The following is a 17,219-nucleotide window of genomic DNA, read 5'->3' as shown; positions in this document are numbered from 1 at the left end:
AGAGTGACATAGAAGTTACAAAGACAGTATGTGTTAGAGACTTATCTCAGGTCTCCTTGGCTTTGAAGTGAGCTCTCTCCCTCAATTAAGCCATTTTGCTTCTTAAGAACTGGGAACAGTTGCGTGTGTTGTGTGTGTGTGTGTGTTTTGTTGTGTGTGTGTGTGTGTGTGTGTGTGTGTGTGTGTGTGTGTGTGACATCCTTAGTTTAGAAGGGAGCGACAATTATGTACTGCCCTTCCTAATGGAAAGGTGGGCAATTTGGGTTTTTCTGGTATCAAATCAATACATTAACCAACAAGTATTTTTAAAGTACTGACTATATACCACTGAACTAGATACATAAAGGAAAAGGAATCACTGTTTTTAGGTTGACCACCTGTACTATACATATATGTTATGCATTATACTCAACTGCCCCAAATCCCTTTCAGTCTTTTCATGACCAATAGTGCCCATTTTCAATATGTCTGTCCAAGATATGTGTGTGTGTGTGTGTGTGTGTGTGTGTGTGCTATGACCATGATTATGAAAGTTTCCTCTGTATAAGACCATTTAACTTATAATTCTGATTTTGGTAGTGTTGACTTCTTTCTCTCTGCCATACATAAATTAAATGGGTCAGATGTTTAAATTCTATCAAATGGAAATAACAATCAAAACAGCAGATATTTTATAAGGTTTTCCAGTTCACAAAATGCTTTACTTAAATTATCTCAAGATTACCTTGTATTTGAGGTGGGATGTAAAATCAGTCAGTCTTCACTGGCTGTCTCCTCACTCTGCCATAAAGTCTTTCTGTGATCTTACTGGTTGTTTTATTAAACAACCAGAGGGGATAAGGAATTTCATTTCTTATGATCTTGATCCTCTCCTCTTTTCATGAATAGGAGAGTACAAAGAAACCATATATGGTTCAACTATCCTTTGCACTCTATGTGGTATCCAGAGGACTCAATAATGGGCATGTCTCCTTATAATAAGACTTTAGATAAGAAGGAAAAGATTATTCAGATTTATTGTTTTTATACAATTGTGATTTTTTGACTATGGGAAAGAGCAGGAAATGAGCCATTGAAGGTTTAAATTTTTTTTTTTTAGTAAGTGAGAGCTATATTTCAGAGATAATATTGATTTACTTATAATTGGATCTTGCATATTGCTTTAAAGCTGACATTACATTTCAGATGCATTTACTCATGTGACTAATATTAAATAAGATTTGGTTAGAATTGTTATGTAGAATGGTTGCGGATAACAGGAGGTCCCTGAAATTGTCCAGATAATGCATCCTTGTATGAAGAAGTAGAAAAGAAGAGATATATTTGGAAATAGAATTGGCAGGATATAAAGGGTAATAAAGGAGAAAGAGTAAAAAATGATTTTCATAAATCTTTTTTTTTGTTTCCCATAACAACAAGGTAGTTATTATTACTGTTTATATAGAAGGGAATAGGATTAGAGAAAGAATCAATTTACTCAAAATCACATACTAGAAAATCTTAGAACGGGGATGGTAACCCAGGTTTTCAGACACCATGACCGGTGCTCTTCTCAGGTACATGGTAATCTTCTCATTTTATAGATGGAAAAATAGGCCCAGAGAAGTGAGATAATTTATCCAAATCACATGGGGAAAGGCAGAACCAGAATCTAAATCCAGATCCTGACTGTCTCTTTTCCACTGTACTTTGTTATTTCTAACAGAAAGCAAAGATAACAAAACAATGATCCAAAAAGATCTCAACAGGTTAGACTTTTGTGCCAAATATGATAAAATGAAATTTATAGGGATAAATACGGACTTTTACTTGAAATTTAAAAAAAAGTCATCTTTACACAATCAAAATGGGAGATGCATGACTAGATAGTAATTCATCTGAAAAAATATCTGGGGATTTTAGCAGACTGCTAGATCATATGAGTTGACAGTATAACATGGTCACCAAAAAAAAAGCTAATGTAATCTTAAATTGGGCAGTAAGGTGGTAAGTATAGTGGCTAGAGCTCTGGGCCTGAAGTCAAGAAGGCTTATCTTTCTGAGTTCAAATCTGGCCTCAGAGACATGTGGATTGTGAGATTCTGGGAAAATCACTTAACTCAGTTTCTTCATTTGTAAAATGAGCTGGAGAAAGAAATGGCAAACTACTCCAATATTTTACCAGGAAAACCCCAAATAGGGTCACAAAGAATCAGGAGTGACTAGAAAATGACCCAAGAGCAGCAACAACTTTTTTAGGGTACATTAAAATGCGTAATATTCAGAATGAAAAAGAGAACAGTTTTTCTGTTCTCTGTTAAGTTCTTCCAATATCTGGCTTTTGGGTTGGATTCTGGTCACATTTTAGTGGAACAAATTGATTCTGTCAATAGTCAGGGCCATGGAGCAGGTGACTTTTGATCATCCATCATTCTAGCACTTCACTCCTTATGGTTTTATGCTGCTCTCTTTGTTTATAAGAATCTGTCAATTATATTGTGGCACTTTGGGTTCCAGTCTCACCAGAGCATACGTTCATTCTTTTCAGATTCAAGAAATGCTTAAATAATATTTTAATATAGAAAAAAAATAGTAGTAAAATTTGAAAGCAAAGGATTCATGAATCACAGAAGTCAGCATTTTGTTCACTTCCTTAGTTCAAACCCCTGAAGGTAGAAAAGCTCTATTTAAGTTGGAATCTAGTTCTCCTTTCAATATAGGATTGGGACAAAGCCAATCCAGTGATGCAGAGTACTATTACAGACCTCCCAGTTCCCAATAATATAGGAGTAGAACACCAGCAGTTAATTTATAAAAAAGTTGTCTACAGAAGGACTGAAGAATGCTCTAGAAACTTTGAGTGATTTTTATGTTATATTTGCATAGACAAATAGGACAGTAGGACCATTATTTTAGTCTGATTTACCTATTCCTACCACCCTAATACTGAAAAGGACCACCACAACATTTTGCAAATGTTAATTGAGGCAGGGGCATTATAGCTTTCTTAAAGTATTTTAAAAAAAATTATAGATTTTTTACCCCTCAATCCTGGAGTACAGAACTAAGAGCAATGAGAAAACTGAAAGATTTAGATTTTTGAATCATTTTTCATGTAAAGGAGAAATTTCCAATAGTTAGTGACCCAAATGTATCACCTTGTTGCTGGGGCTTTAATGGTGTGGTGCCTGAGTTGCTGGGCTGGCAGGGCATTGTCACTATGTAGCACAAACTGGCAGTAGCTTCTCTTTGGGTGTCCCTAAAACAGCATCCATGACACAATCTTCCTGTCCCCAAAATGTGGATAAAAATACCATGCTTGTAGCATATAATAATATCATAATTTTGGGGGACTTTGAACAGAACTCCAAGGAGAAGATTGTGGGACAGAAAGGGAATGAATTGTGGTGATGTATCTGTTAGAAAAAAGTACTGGGAGATTTCAAGGTTCTGCAGGAGTTATAGAATCTGACCAAGAGGACAGATACTTCTACAAACAGTACAACAGAAAGGGAAAGCATTGCTGGGGGAGAACACTAGAATGATAGAAAAAATCCTCCCCCCCCCCACACCTATCACCTTCTGGAGATTTATTGGTAGGGAAATTTCTCATTGTGGACAAAAGTCTCTCTGATGTGTTTCTCCTCAATCGAGGTCTTCAAACAAAGTCTGTATGAACACTTTGCTGGTTTGGTATAAAGCTCAGCTTCTTTGACTACATTTATATACTCTACATGGGACCTCATAACTGAATTAGGGGTTGCAAAATTATGATTTATTATCTGTAAATGTTTGATTTATATACACATTTCATATATCTATCTATCTGGGGTTACATAAAAATTTCTGAGGCAAAAAGGGGGAAAGTTTAAGAAGTCCTGAAAAGGATATTTGTTTTCAGGTGTGAGTTGGGCTAGATAGACTCTGAGAGTCTCTCCCGACTTTGAGTTTTTGTGATTTTATAATTTGGGGCAAAGGGTAGTAGGGTGACTATATTTAAGTTACAGTAAACATAAGAGGAACAAGTAAAGGAGATACTAGAAGATTGCTCTATGGAAGAAGTAAGTGGAGAATCAGAAAAGGGTGATTATAGGAAATCCAAAGGAGAAGAGAGCTACCAGAAGGAAGGATATGTCACCACTGACATAAGCAGAGAGATCAAGGAGAAGGATATTGAGAAAAGACAATTGGATGTGTCAGCTAAGAGATTTTTGGCATCCAAGAGAAGAGTTTCTGGAGTGGTGAGGACAGCAATCAGATTATAAAGGATTAGGAGGTTGATGGTAGTGAAGAAGTAAAAGACTATCCTTTTGGAGTTTGGAATTAAAAGTAAGAGAGAAAGAGCAAATAAGTCAAGAGAATAGTAAGGTAAAAGGATTTTTAAAAATGACTATGCTATGCATTTAGATATAAAGGGAGAGGAAACTTTGAAGAGAAAATGAAGATTCAGGAGAAGATGGACATAATTGGTAGAACAAGGTCCCAGAGAAGAAAAGAGATAGAAGATGGGACTGAGAGCAAGAGAAGGAAGGCTGGGTACTTTTTCTGATAGGAAAGCAGAATATAATACCATTGACTGTGGTGATATATCTGTGAGAAGAAAGTGCTGGGAGATTTCAAGGTTGTGCAGGAGTTATAGAATCTGACCAAGAGGACAGATACTTCTACAAACAGTACCTGTTTGTAGGTACAAAAGATTTGAAACAGCTGCTAGAGGAAATGGGATAGAGTTAACAAGGCATTAATAAAAGAAGTACTGAATAGCAATGAGGGTCTTGCTGAAGTTATATAGGATATATATGGAATGGACCCAATAAACATGGTTGTGTGTATCTCTCTAGGAGTCTGGGAGCAGGAACAGATGAAGCAGATTGTGAGAATCTTTCAGTCTCATACATTAGCAAAGCAAGAACAACAAAACCCAAAGGGTTTTTGATATCACAGGATGATATCTTGACTCATTGTGAATTGGGTTTAAGTGTGGCAGAGTTGTACAACGTCCTTACCTTCACTCTCTTTTCCAGAATCATCAGAAGTCAGGATGACTGAAAATGGCCTTGGATGCAGTGGATGACTTTGGTGTCTATGCATAGCATTTGCCTCAGCCACTTTCATGGCTGTTGGAGCAAATTGTTTTCATCTGTCTATTCTACTTCATATGTTTGGGGTAGACATTTCCTCACTCACCAATGGGTTTGTGGTTCATTGGTTACTCTCAATCTGTTTTAGCCCATCTGCTGAGATGGTTTTAGAAGTGTGGCTGCTGCAAATGCTACAGTTTCTTGGAGCCACAGGTGAGAGTTGAGAGCTAGGTGGACACCAAAGATGGAATAACTCTGAAAAGGGGTCAGCAGGTCTTCACACCAGGGGTAGGAAGAATCTTGTTCCAATGGCTGATCATTGGGCTCAGTTTGAGAAATGAGTGAAACCAATGAGAATATGGGAGAATAGGAAAGAATCAAGGGCTTTAATTTTGATACAATTGAAGACCAATTTTAGTAGGAGTGAAGACATAAGAGAAGTAGAAATTAAGATTTTTCTCAGAGTGGGGAAACAAAGTTTGAAATTTTGAATGTAGAGCAGTTCTATATGCTGTGTGTGTGTGTGTGTGTGTGTGAGAGAGAGAGAGAGAGAGAGAGAGACAGAGAGAGAGAGAGAGAGAGAGAGAGAGAGAGAGAGACAGAGAGACAGAGAAAGAGAGAGAAATAGAGACAGTCAAAGAAAGAGACAGAGACAGAAAGACAAAGAGAGACAGAGAGACAAAAAAAGAGACGCACAAAGAGTCAGAAAGACAGAGACAGAGAGAAAGAAAGAGACAGACAAAGAGAAAGCGACACACACAGAGTCAGAGAGAGAAAGACAGAGAAAGAGACAGAGGGACAAAAAAGAGAGAGAAAGAGAGAGAGAGACACACAGAGACAGAGACTGTATTAGTAGATAGTGGAAGGAGAGGTGCAAAAGAAAAGTTGAGTTCAGAAGGTACTGGTTCACAGGAGGCCAATGTGTTTGAATAGTCAGAAAGGAGAACTTTTATTAATGTGGACATTTGGAACCTCAGAGAATAATAGGAGGCAGATTATCTAACTAGACAGCAGAATCTTCAAAGAAGAGAAATGACTGGGAAGTGGGGGCCTAAAATGATCTAAAAATGGCAGAAGGAAACAAGTTCCTAGAAAGAAGAAAAAAACAATGTTGGATACAGGATGGTTTCTTACCTGCATTTTTCTTCCTAACATACCTAGTGATGAGGAAAAATAAATGTATAAATGTACCATAAAACCTATTGCAAAAAGTAAGAGCTCTTTAATAACCAGGAACATAAGTTTAAATTCTAGATATTAAAAAAATGTAAAGCCTTTTTCCTTCCCTTCTTGTAGCTCCCTCCACCCTTCACCCTTACAATCAGCATTCCCCAAGACAGGAAACAGTCTTTCTTGGTACTTTAAAGTAAAGCTTCTTAAACTAGGGTCATGACCCGACATGGGGTCATATAACTGAATGTGGAGGGAGTCACAAAATTATCATTTATTGTCAGAAAATGTTTGATTTAAATACTTATTTTGTGTGCATATATACCTGGGGTCATGTAAAAATTTCCTGGGTAAAAAGGGGTGGTGAATGAAAAAAAGTTTAAAAAGCCCTGCTCTAAAGTATCTTCTCCTTTGATAAACCTCCAAGACATGCAGGGTCTTCCTAGACAATCAGCATGCATGTATGAATACTTTAAACACAGACACATGATTTTTACTGTCAAATTGTTAGCCTCAGAGTCTTCTTGGGAAATAAAGACCATGAATCACTCCCTCAACTCTCCAATTTTTAGACTCTCTGGCCTGGCTGGATTAAGATTTGTTTTGGTTAGGATTATATTCTGGGTGCATTTTTGTGGCACCCAGTGAAACCCATGATGACATAAGTTTCTCCATTGATCCAATGGATCAGAATTTCAAATATGAATCCTATCTCATTCTGTCACAGCTTCAGCCATTATGGAAGGAATTGGACATAACTATGATAGACTATGTATTTCTGTATCGTCCGATGTAATGATAGCTTGTGTAAAGTTTATTATTTCTGAGTAGCAAGAACTATGTAAAATAACCTACTAAATGTCACAAGATTGCCAGCTGAACATTGCTTGTGTCAAATAAACATCCTTCCAACTCCATGTGTTCCTGGCAGAGAGGCTTCTTCAGGTTGGGCTGACTCCCATAAGCCCAAGTTCCAAATAGAGGAATTTGTACTAGCTGGGTATGAACTCCCTTCATGGATAGAGTCCTTAAGCATATCATTGTCAATAGGTGTGTTCTCTCTAGCATCCCATTATTGCTGTGAAATCTTGTCTTATAACTGCTAGTGCCATCTTACTAACATGTCAAGAAAAATGCTGGGCTCAAGAAAAACCAGTCTGTAAAGCTGTACACAATGGAAAAACTAATATAGCTATAGGAAATGAATTGGTTTTCATACATGCGAATTACAAAAAAAAACAGTTCTAGTAGAGAACCTCTTTTATCTACCCTTTGAATCACTTCAATTATTTGTCCACCCATTTATTTATTTTTGTTTATCTGTTTATCTATCCATTCATTCATTCAATTATTTATTTACTTGAATATTCATTCATTTATTTTACATATCTATCCATTTATTCACTTGTTCACTGAAAATTTAGCACAGTTACTATGTGTGCTAGGTACTATGAAGAAAACAAAGGAATTTAAAACAAAATCCCATGGGGAACTTGCAATTTGAGAAGATAAGAAATTCACATATGGAAGGTGCCATAGCTTCCCATGAAAATTTATAAATTCAAGACATGATGTTGTTGTTGTTGCATATCTTTTGTTTTCAAAGAGGACCAATGATATTGCAAGATGTCTTGACTTACGAGGCACAGTTGCACAGTTATTAGCTGATAAGTACCAAAAGTTGATAAAAATAATAAAGAAGTAATAGGGGATTAGAACAGGAAGAAGTCATTGTGGTCTGGAGTAGTCATGAAGGGTGTCAGAAAGTATATGAACTTTGAAGGATGTGTAGAATTTGAATAAGCAAGAGAGAAAGATAGAAAATATTCCAGGAGTGGGAAGTAATATAAAAAAAGATCATATTCATATACATATTCACGTGTGTACACAAGTAAATGTATGTAGTTATGAATTCAAGTAGGCAGGTTGTTTTCTATTGGGGAACTTTGAGTTATTCACTTGATATGTATAACATCTGATAAGTTATAATTGTTATATTTAGATAGCATTTTGCTGTTTGCAACGTATTCTATATGCATTATTTATTTTTTACAAAAATCATATGAGTAAGGTACTATAGTTATTATTATTAAGATCAAGAAATTGAGCAGTGAATGCCAAAAACAAGTTTTGAATTCATGTCTCTGTGATTCCAAATACTGTACTCTATCCACCAAGCCATATTGCCTTAAAATACCATCATATAGAATCAATATTAAAAAAAGGTTGAAATGTTAACAACAACTCTAGACATGGAGAAGCCAGATAATCTCAATGGACTTTATATTGAGTATGAAAACCTTGGCCCTGTGATTTTATATAGTCAAGCTCACTTGTCAAATGGCACAGGGGAAGAAAATTAACAAACCTATAATTAACCATTTTGTTCCTTTAAGGCAATATTTTCAGTCTCTACTTCCAACCTTTTACCAACACCATTTTAGTTGGAGCTGTTAACAAGTTTCAAAAATATGTCTGAGTTTCACTCCTCTCAGTCATTGTTCACTGACCTGTAGAGGTGCTAATGAGTAGTGAAATGGGAGTGGGGGGAAGGGAAAAGGTGCAGAAGAATGGAACAAAAAATAAAATAATGGCCCTAGTAGCAAACTGGAGAAGAAAAAAGTAGTTAGCTGGGTGACTTGTAGATCTGAAAAATCTATGAAGAGTCCCCAAACCAATGCAAAAGTCACCTCAACTGTTGATGGATGGTCCTCTGTCCCCTGGTATAAGATATTTGTCTTTGAAATCCCTTCTTTGTATGAATCTCTAAATTTGGATAACAAGGCAGCCTCTGGTTTGAAAGAGAAGTTTCACAGATCACCCACATGTAAGCTAGATAACAGGAAAGAGTTGTCTCCCCATACCTAATTGACAATGGTGGGATAGCCTCAAGTTACGTGCTTTTCGACTCAAGTTCCATATTAGCTGTTGCTTGGAACGAGCAGATGTTCTGGCTACGTGGGTCACTCCTCACCTCTGTCTGCGAGGTGCATCAATCACTTTAATTATAATGGAACATGGAGCTGGGAACTGAAGGAGAAAAATCAACCCAATCCCAAGAACAATCTTTCTTGATGAATTCTCCCCTAAATCGAAACAATTCACTGGGTAGCCCAGCTGGGGTTCATATGCTTTTGATTACTGTGGGCTATTTAGCTCTACAAAATGACATGCTGCTTAATGGACTTTTAATGGTTATAGGTTTCTCTCTCTTTTTTTTAATGAGCTTCACCAGTTTGTTACTAATGCCCTGTGGAAATCTGGCAAGGGGCCAGATTTGATGTTACACGTTTTCTGGTTTCCATGCGGCATAAATGCAGCCATGATAGCCAGTGGGGAAGTGTGGTACCACTAGGAAAGGGAAGAAAGTAATCCTAAGAATTCTGTCATCTTCAGTACTCAATGGTCATATCATCATCAGTATTCACTGTTTCGAAATTCAAGTTGCCTGAAGTCTTTGATCATCTTCAGGGACCTATTATAACGGGATCTAGGACTTAGCAACACTTATAGTTGACTTTTCTTTCTTTTGGCTTTAACTTGATTCTAATAGAAATGACAACTCAACATTCTCATATAGTGGATTCTTATTCAACAAAAGAACAATTCTCTCTCTGTCTCTGTTTCTCTCTGTCTCTGTCTCTCTCTTTCTTTCCTCCCTCCCCAAAACATATTTGGCATGGGAAGAGTAATCTTTATTGTATTTACAACCTGAAAGTAAAAAGAATTTCTTTTTCTTGAAAAGAAATTGAAGAGAAAGGAGAAGAAGTCAACCTTCACAGTGGCAGAAACAAATATAAAGGGAAAAAGTCAAGGAGAGACTGCCAATCAAGAATTCTCACTGTTTCTATGGATAGGACCTAGAGTGAGAGAGTATTCAAGAAGTAACCAAGGGGAAAAAAAAAACATTGAGCAATTTACTAGATTATTAGAACTTGGTGACAAAGGCAGTGTTCATAAATATCTCACTTTAGGGTTCCATGATGGCTAACTTTACATATCCTACTGAAAAGAACTCTCCCAGGGGTTAATGAAGCTCTTACTTTCTGACCTGGCTTCTATGCCCTCCCATAAGATACTTCTTAGGATATCTGCCACACTCATTCAATGGAAGTTGCATCTTTGGAAGCTAAGTAGCTTCAGTTTCCAGTACTATTAAGAGGTATTTCATGTTTAGAGAAATAACTAATGTTTAATGATATGAAGAATTTTAAAAATCACCTAATATAATGCCTCATTTTACAAATCAGGAAATTGAAACCTAAAGGAATTAAGTGATGGATTCAAGATTATTCATCTAACTGGTGGTAAAGTCCAAACTAGAATCTAGGTTTATTGACATCTAACCCAGACTTCTTCCTCTATCACATCATGAGGCAATCCCAACCTCCTTTGTATAATGATCGGGATCCGAAAATGTAAAAATAAAATAAAATAGAAGGGATAAATTTCCCTGGCTCCATTCCTGGAACTCTTTTTTCAGTGGCTTCTCTGTAAAAGAGCCAGTTTGGTTTCCCTTGGATGCAATCATAGTGAAAAGACAAGTTTCAGGGAAAAAAAAGTCATGGAGCAAATGTTGAAAATTGAAAGGATTTAGTGGAAGAGAAGGTGAGGAAGAAGGTAAGGGAGGGAGAGAAAGGGAGAGGGAGAGGGAGAGGGAGAGAGAGAGAGAGAGAGAGAGAGAGAGAGAGAGAGAGAGAGAGAGAGAGAGAGAGAGAGAGAGAGAGAGAGAGAGAGAGAGAGAGAGAGAGAGAGAGAGAGAGAGAGAAAGAGAGAGCTCTTCACTGAAATAGTTTTGTTTTTTCTGAGTCCCAGGACACTTTTAAATCAGCCTCAGGTCATATGGTGCCTAAACTTGTGTCTTGGCCTTGGGTGAAAACAGTTCACATTGTAAAATTAACTTTCCACATTTGTCTGGCACAAGTGGTGGAGCTTTCTTTCAAAGTGAGTTTGTGTATGAATGAATGTATGTATGTGTTGACTGGGTTACTGTGCTTCAGGGAGTGTTCTGGGCTTCAGACTTGGAGAGGGATTAAAGCTTGCTTTGAAAAGTGTTGGTGTTTTCCCAAACACAGCATGGTGATATTCTTTGAGTTGTTCTTTTATTTGCCATGGAACAAAATGCTCGCATTTCATGGGAGCAATGGCCCAACAGATGATGTTCACTGGAGGGCATGGATGTAGCCTTGTAAATGACTATTCAAATTGGCTAGTTTCTAGCTCAATTTACTATCTGTTTCTTAACCCCAGGAGGTATTCAGGTGGTAAACCAGATAAATTAAGCTTTTATTTTTTAAACTATATTGATATGTCCAAATTATAGGAACTAAACTCAAAATTACTAAACTGATGGTACAAACTACTAAATTTTTCTAAAAAAGGAAGTCCTAAGCTTGTAGGATTTGGTAGGAAAATTCATGTTGCCACAAAGATCATATTTTGCATATATTATCTTGCTCTTTTTTTCCCTTTTTTCCTGTTGTCCCCTCTTATTAGTAAACTTTTGGTTATAATGTTTCTTTCCTGTCTCCCGCCCCTGTTTGGGCATTCACACTATCCTCTTAATCTTACTGTTGTATTCCACTATTTCTCAATGTGATACAAAAATCAGATATTTAAATGGAAATTCTGGGGAGGAAAGGGAAGAACTCTGAAATTAGAGGATTCTATGACAGGGGTAGAGTGGGGGCAGTGAAACTCAGCTAATGAAGACTGTGGCATTCCTTTTACCTCTGGAAAAGTACAAACTGGCCCTTAGGCTACTGGACAAATATTTTAGTGTAGGCTTTCTGTCAGATTAGAGAAGATGTAGAAATCTGATGTGAAGTTCTAAAAGTGGGTAATATTAGTTCACATTTATAAAAATAGCTCCCAGTTATGTATCTTAAACACAAAATGTATGTGTGTGTGTTTGTGTATGTATATTCTCATTTTATCCTCAAAATAACTGTAAGTTTGGTGCCATTCTCATCCCATTTCATGAAAGAGGAATGATGATATGAATGAATGAATGAATCTGAAGATAAGAGATTAAGTGACTTGACCAGTTAATTAGTAAATGCCTACTATGGACTAAAATCCTTTATGCCATGTATCTTCCAGGAACAATCACTCTAATAAGTGGGTCTTAGTCTTTTTCAAGCTAGGCTGTAATGGGATGAATAAATAGAGTTTAAAGAGTTCTTTTACTTAAGAAAATTGACCAAAATTCATATATAGAATTGTATTTCATAATTCCAACCTTTGGCAGGCCCATGGAATGATGGCAGACACTGCCCCAAGAACTGTATATGAATGATGAAGCTGGGATAGGGGCTCACTAGTAAAATTCCTCATCTTGTTCTCTTTTGGTTTAATTACTTGAAAAACTTCCCTGAGAGGGAGATAGCCACAGACATGTCTATGATGAGTTATCATTATGTTTTATTCTTTAAAGAATAAAACATAATGATGACTATTTATAATTTATAATATATTTTTAAATATTATATTTATAAAATGACAGATTACTGATCACAAATATAAGAGCTATAGGAATTATAGGATCATAGATCTAGAATAGGAGTAATGTCAGAGATCATCTGATCCAAACTATTTTACAGATAAAGTGAGAAAAATCCCAGAGAAGCATATTGGGGAATAATGGAATGAACCCCCCCCCAAAAAAAAACAAACAAACAAACATAGCAATACAATTAAGATCTTATGAAAATAGAATGTCCTGCTTCAGAAATCAGAGGATTCCTTTTCATTAGAGGTCTTCAAGCAAAGAGACTCCATTTGTTGGAGGTGTTCAAGGAAGGCTAGCACTTGTGGTGTGAGGGCTTGCCGAGCCCTTTTCAGGGCTGCTTTATTTGTCTTTGGTGTCTACTTTCATTCACTTCTCACCTGTGGCTCCAGGAAGCTAGAGCATGTTCAGAGACCACATTCTGGTAAAATCTTGGTGGCAGGGGACTAAACCAGACTGAGGGCAACTGACAAGTCTCAAACCTGTCAATGAATTAGTGGAATGACTACCCTAAGCATGTAAGGACTTTCCCTGTGGAATGGGTAGATGAGAACAGTGGCCATCAAAGTCTCTGAGGAAGATGCTGTGGAACACTTGGAGCTTGGTCAGACATAGAAAGATACGAAGGTCAGTCATTGCACCTTGTATCACCAGTTATCCTGATTTTTTCTTGTCACTGGCCTTTGATGAATCTGGAAGAGAGAGTGAGAGTGATGATTTTGTGCTACTATGTGTTGGTCAAGTCCAATTCATGAATGAGTCAAGATATCCCCCTCTCACATCACTGGTAATTTTTAAAACTGAAGGACGAGCATCGTTTTATAAAAGGGGTTTGTTTTTGAATATGTATTAGACTAGATGATCTGAGAGGTCCCTTCCAACTTTAATTTTAAGAACCTAGGCCTTCTGACTTCAAATTCTGTGCCCTTTCCACAAAAGTATCCTTTTTTCTTTTGTTGCTGAATGATTTATTTTATGTTGGTAGAAATGAACTTTGCTGTATTGCAGCTTAATGAGGGAGAGAAGAACAGAGATGAGTGCATTTAGCATCTAAATAAGAATTAAAAGGTTAACCAAAAAGACTTAATTTAGATTTGATCTGAGGTTCCTAACATTTTCTGTAATCTATTTCAAAATCTAAAAAGTGAATGACTAACAGGCCAGTTCCATTTTTCTTTAACACATTGCAACACCATAGGAGATGATAATATCCTTTCTGATGATGGGTAAAGATGGCAGAATCCTTAATCCCCAGACTTTATAGAATTGATCAGACTAGATTGACAACATGTAATTGGAAGTGGACAACACAGAAGATTCTCTTACAGAATAATATTCCTATTCTCAGCTTTACAAACATATTTATCTTTTCTACTGGCTGTGTATGTAACAGAAAAGCAAAGGGAAGAATGGAAATAGCTCAGTTTCCTTCTTATCCCAGTGGCTTGAGAACAAGGGCATTGCTAGTTTTTGGCTTTATATTCCTAGCACCTGACATAATACTTAAGAATTATTTGTAAAATTGAATTGCACATAGGACATAGGTGGTAAATAAACATTTATAAAATAGAATCAGTAAATGCTAACTTGTTTCCTGCCTTCTAGGAATTTTTAGGTCAAACAATTGCTTTTTCTTGGAATATCCAAATAGCTGAGACAAGTAGGTTTGTTGGGTTATAGCTCGAAATGATGATTTATTTGGGGTCCAGATCTGTAGTTATATTTATTGGGGAACTCCTAGTGTGAAATCGTCCTTCACATGTACTATCAATAACACTGTCTTAGAGGGTTTCTTGAGATGTTAAATGACTTGTCTATAGTCATGCAAGTGCTAAGTTTCAGAGACAAGATTTAAAGGTTTCCCAGGCTCCAAGAATAGCCTTACATACAGCATACTCTGCTACCTCTGACATAAAATCAGGAAAATATAATTCATTCCAGACTCTTAGTAGGCAAGGAGACAGAAGACACATAGTAGGTATCTAATAAATGCTGATTGATTGATTGGTCGATATTCAAATCCATTAGGAAGCAGAAGACTTTTTGTTGTAGCTCACTTTCATTCTTAGTGTTATGAAAATGATGGGATTTTCCTGTCATGGACAAAGTCCAATAACTATCAAGGATGTGAAGGTCCTTTGTAGAATTATGACAGCAATTTGCAAAAAAATTTGTGAAATGGATAATTTCTGGATTCAAGCCAAGAGTAGAAGAAACACGGGGCAATTCTTGTTCTGTGGGCTAATGAATCTAGTGTTCGTGAATATTCCTAGTATCTGGGAGACTAGAAATGATTTTGCTTTAAAACAAATTTCTATCCTAGCTTTTATGAGGAGAGACATCTGGACTTATTATTTCATTACCGGACTGTTGTTCACCCTCCTCTCTTTACTCCCCTCTTAAAGTAGATGCAGATCCACAGCTGGGTTTTAGCTTAAGCTTAAAAACTTAGTTAAAAGTTTTTCTCAGAAATCAGTCAATCAACAAGCATTTAATAAGAACTTACTATGTGCCAAGCACTGTGCTAAACACTAATGATATAAATATAACCAAAAAGAAAGACAGATTTTGCCCACAAGGAGATTACATTGCAATGGTGAAATTCACATGAAAAAGAACTGAAAAAAATAGGGGTTAGAAATTAGGAAGGTAGGGGAAGGCACCCTAAGGTGTGATGGTAAAGAGTAGTAAATGTTTGATCTGTATTTTTTCTCAAAAATGAAAGAACTGAAAAGAACTCACTAATAGAGAAATGATGGCAGGAATAGAGAATGGTGGTAAACTCAAAAGAGTGAAAAATGCTTTCCCCTTGATGGAAGTTCTCAGATGAACTCATAATGGAAGAATGGAGATGAAAGGATAAGGGGAAGAGTGACTAGGTGGTGCAGTGGATAGAACACTAACCCTGTACTCAAACTTAATACTTCCTAGTTGTGTGACCCTGGACAATTCACTTAATCCCAATTGCCGCTGGGGGAAAAAAAAGGATAAGGGGAAATAGTAGTTGAAGCATGGTGGGAAAGTCATGGCTGACTGTCTGGGACTATTTTTTGTCTCTTTGTACCCTCAGTGACTCAACAAGCATTGTGCCCTGTATGCAGTGGGTACTTAATAAATATCTATTGATTGATCATCTATTGATGACCCATTGGCTAGGGTCATACAACTAATAGACTTTGGAGGTAAGAACTGAACCCAGATCTTAACTTCAATCTCAACTTTTATGCGCTATCCCACATCATGTCTTCATCATAGGGAATATTTCACATTAGTTCACTAAGGGCAGGGTTTCACAAGTCCTCACAAGGACTAAGGTAGACTAGGCTACCACTAATGAGCAGAAAGATTTCTTGTGAGTACAACAATGGGGATTATAAGATGCTGGCAGCTATGTCAAAAAAGAAGATCAAATGAAAAACTACCAAAATTCTCAGTGGATATTTTGTCCCACACCAGTGCTCTTCACAAGCTCCACTGGACTTGATTCTACAAGAACAAAGGTTGTTGATGTGCCTGGAGCACTTGTTGCTTATTACCTCTCTGTCTGTGGGGAGAGAGAATAAAGAGCGTTTTAAATGCCATTCAGAAAGTTTCCCTGTGCAATTGCTCTGAGTGGATCGTTGTTAAGACTTGTAACTGAAATCCTTGCTTGTTTGGGTTTCTTACTCTTAGTAATTTCATCTGTAATCTTCAAGGTGGTAGCAGCAATTAGTTTTACTAATCAACCTTTAGCTGATTGGCACGCTTCACTGGATGAAGCTGCAAGTACAGGGACCTGCTTAGCTCAGGATAGCTTTGCTCTTTTCGAGTTTCCATTTGCTCATTTGTTTGTTGGCCCATCAGAGTGAACATTCTGTTATGTTCTTTGGTGTCCATGTTGCCACCTTCTCACAGACAGGGACTTTAATGCGTCTTGTTATCACAGCACTCATGAGGTTGGCCTTAATGGGAAATTAGGCAGTGAATTTAGGGAAACTTAATAGGTCCTGCCAATTCTTTTTATTCCTGTGTCTTGCCAAGTATTGTGGATTTTATTTCTTCAACATCTTTTTCATCTGTCTTCTCTCTCCAACGGTTATCATTATTTGGACCCTCCTTATTTCTTAACTATGGTACTTGTAACAATTCCCTTAGTCTCCTGCTTATATTTTCTCCTCTCTCCAATCCATTTTTTTCCATGGAGGCCAAGGTGATTTTTCCTAAAGCACGGATCTATTTCACTTCTTTGATTAAGGAACTTCAATGTCCATCCTTCTCTGCCTTTTACCCCACCCCCGCTTCCCCTGACTTCAAAACCCTTTGGCATTTGAAGGACTTTGTGATCTGGCTCCAGCTTATTTTCCAGAATGATTATACATTACTCCCCTTTATGCACTTTGAAATCCAGCCGACTTGTGCTCCATACTGTTTCCCTTGCCTAAGGGGGACGTGAGGGAGGTGCACAGGACACAAGGGAGGGCTCCACGAAGGAAGTGGCAGTGA

The sequence above is a fragment of the Antechinus flavipes genome, chromosome 2 (assembly GCF_016432865.1).
Source record: "Antechinus flavipes isolate AdamAnt ecotype Samford, QLD, Australia chromosome 2, AdamAnt_v2, whole genome shotgun sequence".
In the NCBI taxonomy this organism is placed as follows: Eukaryota; Metazoa; Chordata; class Mammalia; order Dasyuromorphia; family Dasyuridae; genus Antechinus; species Antechinus flavipes.
This window is presented reverse-complemented; position numbering follows the sequence as displayed.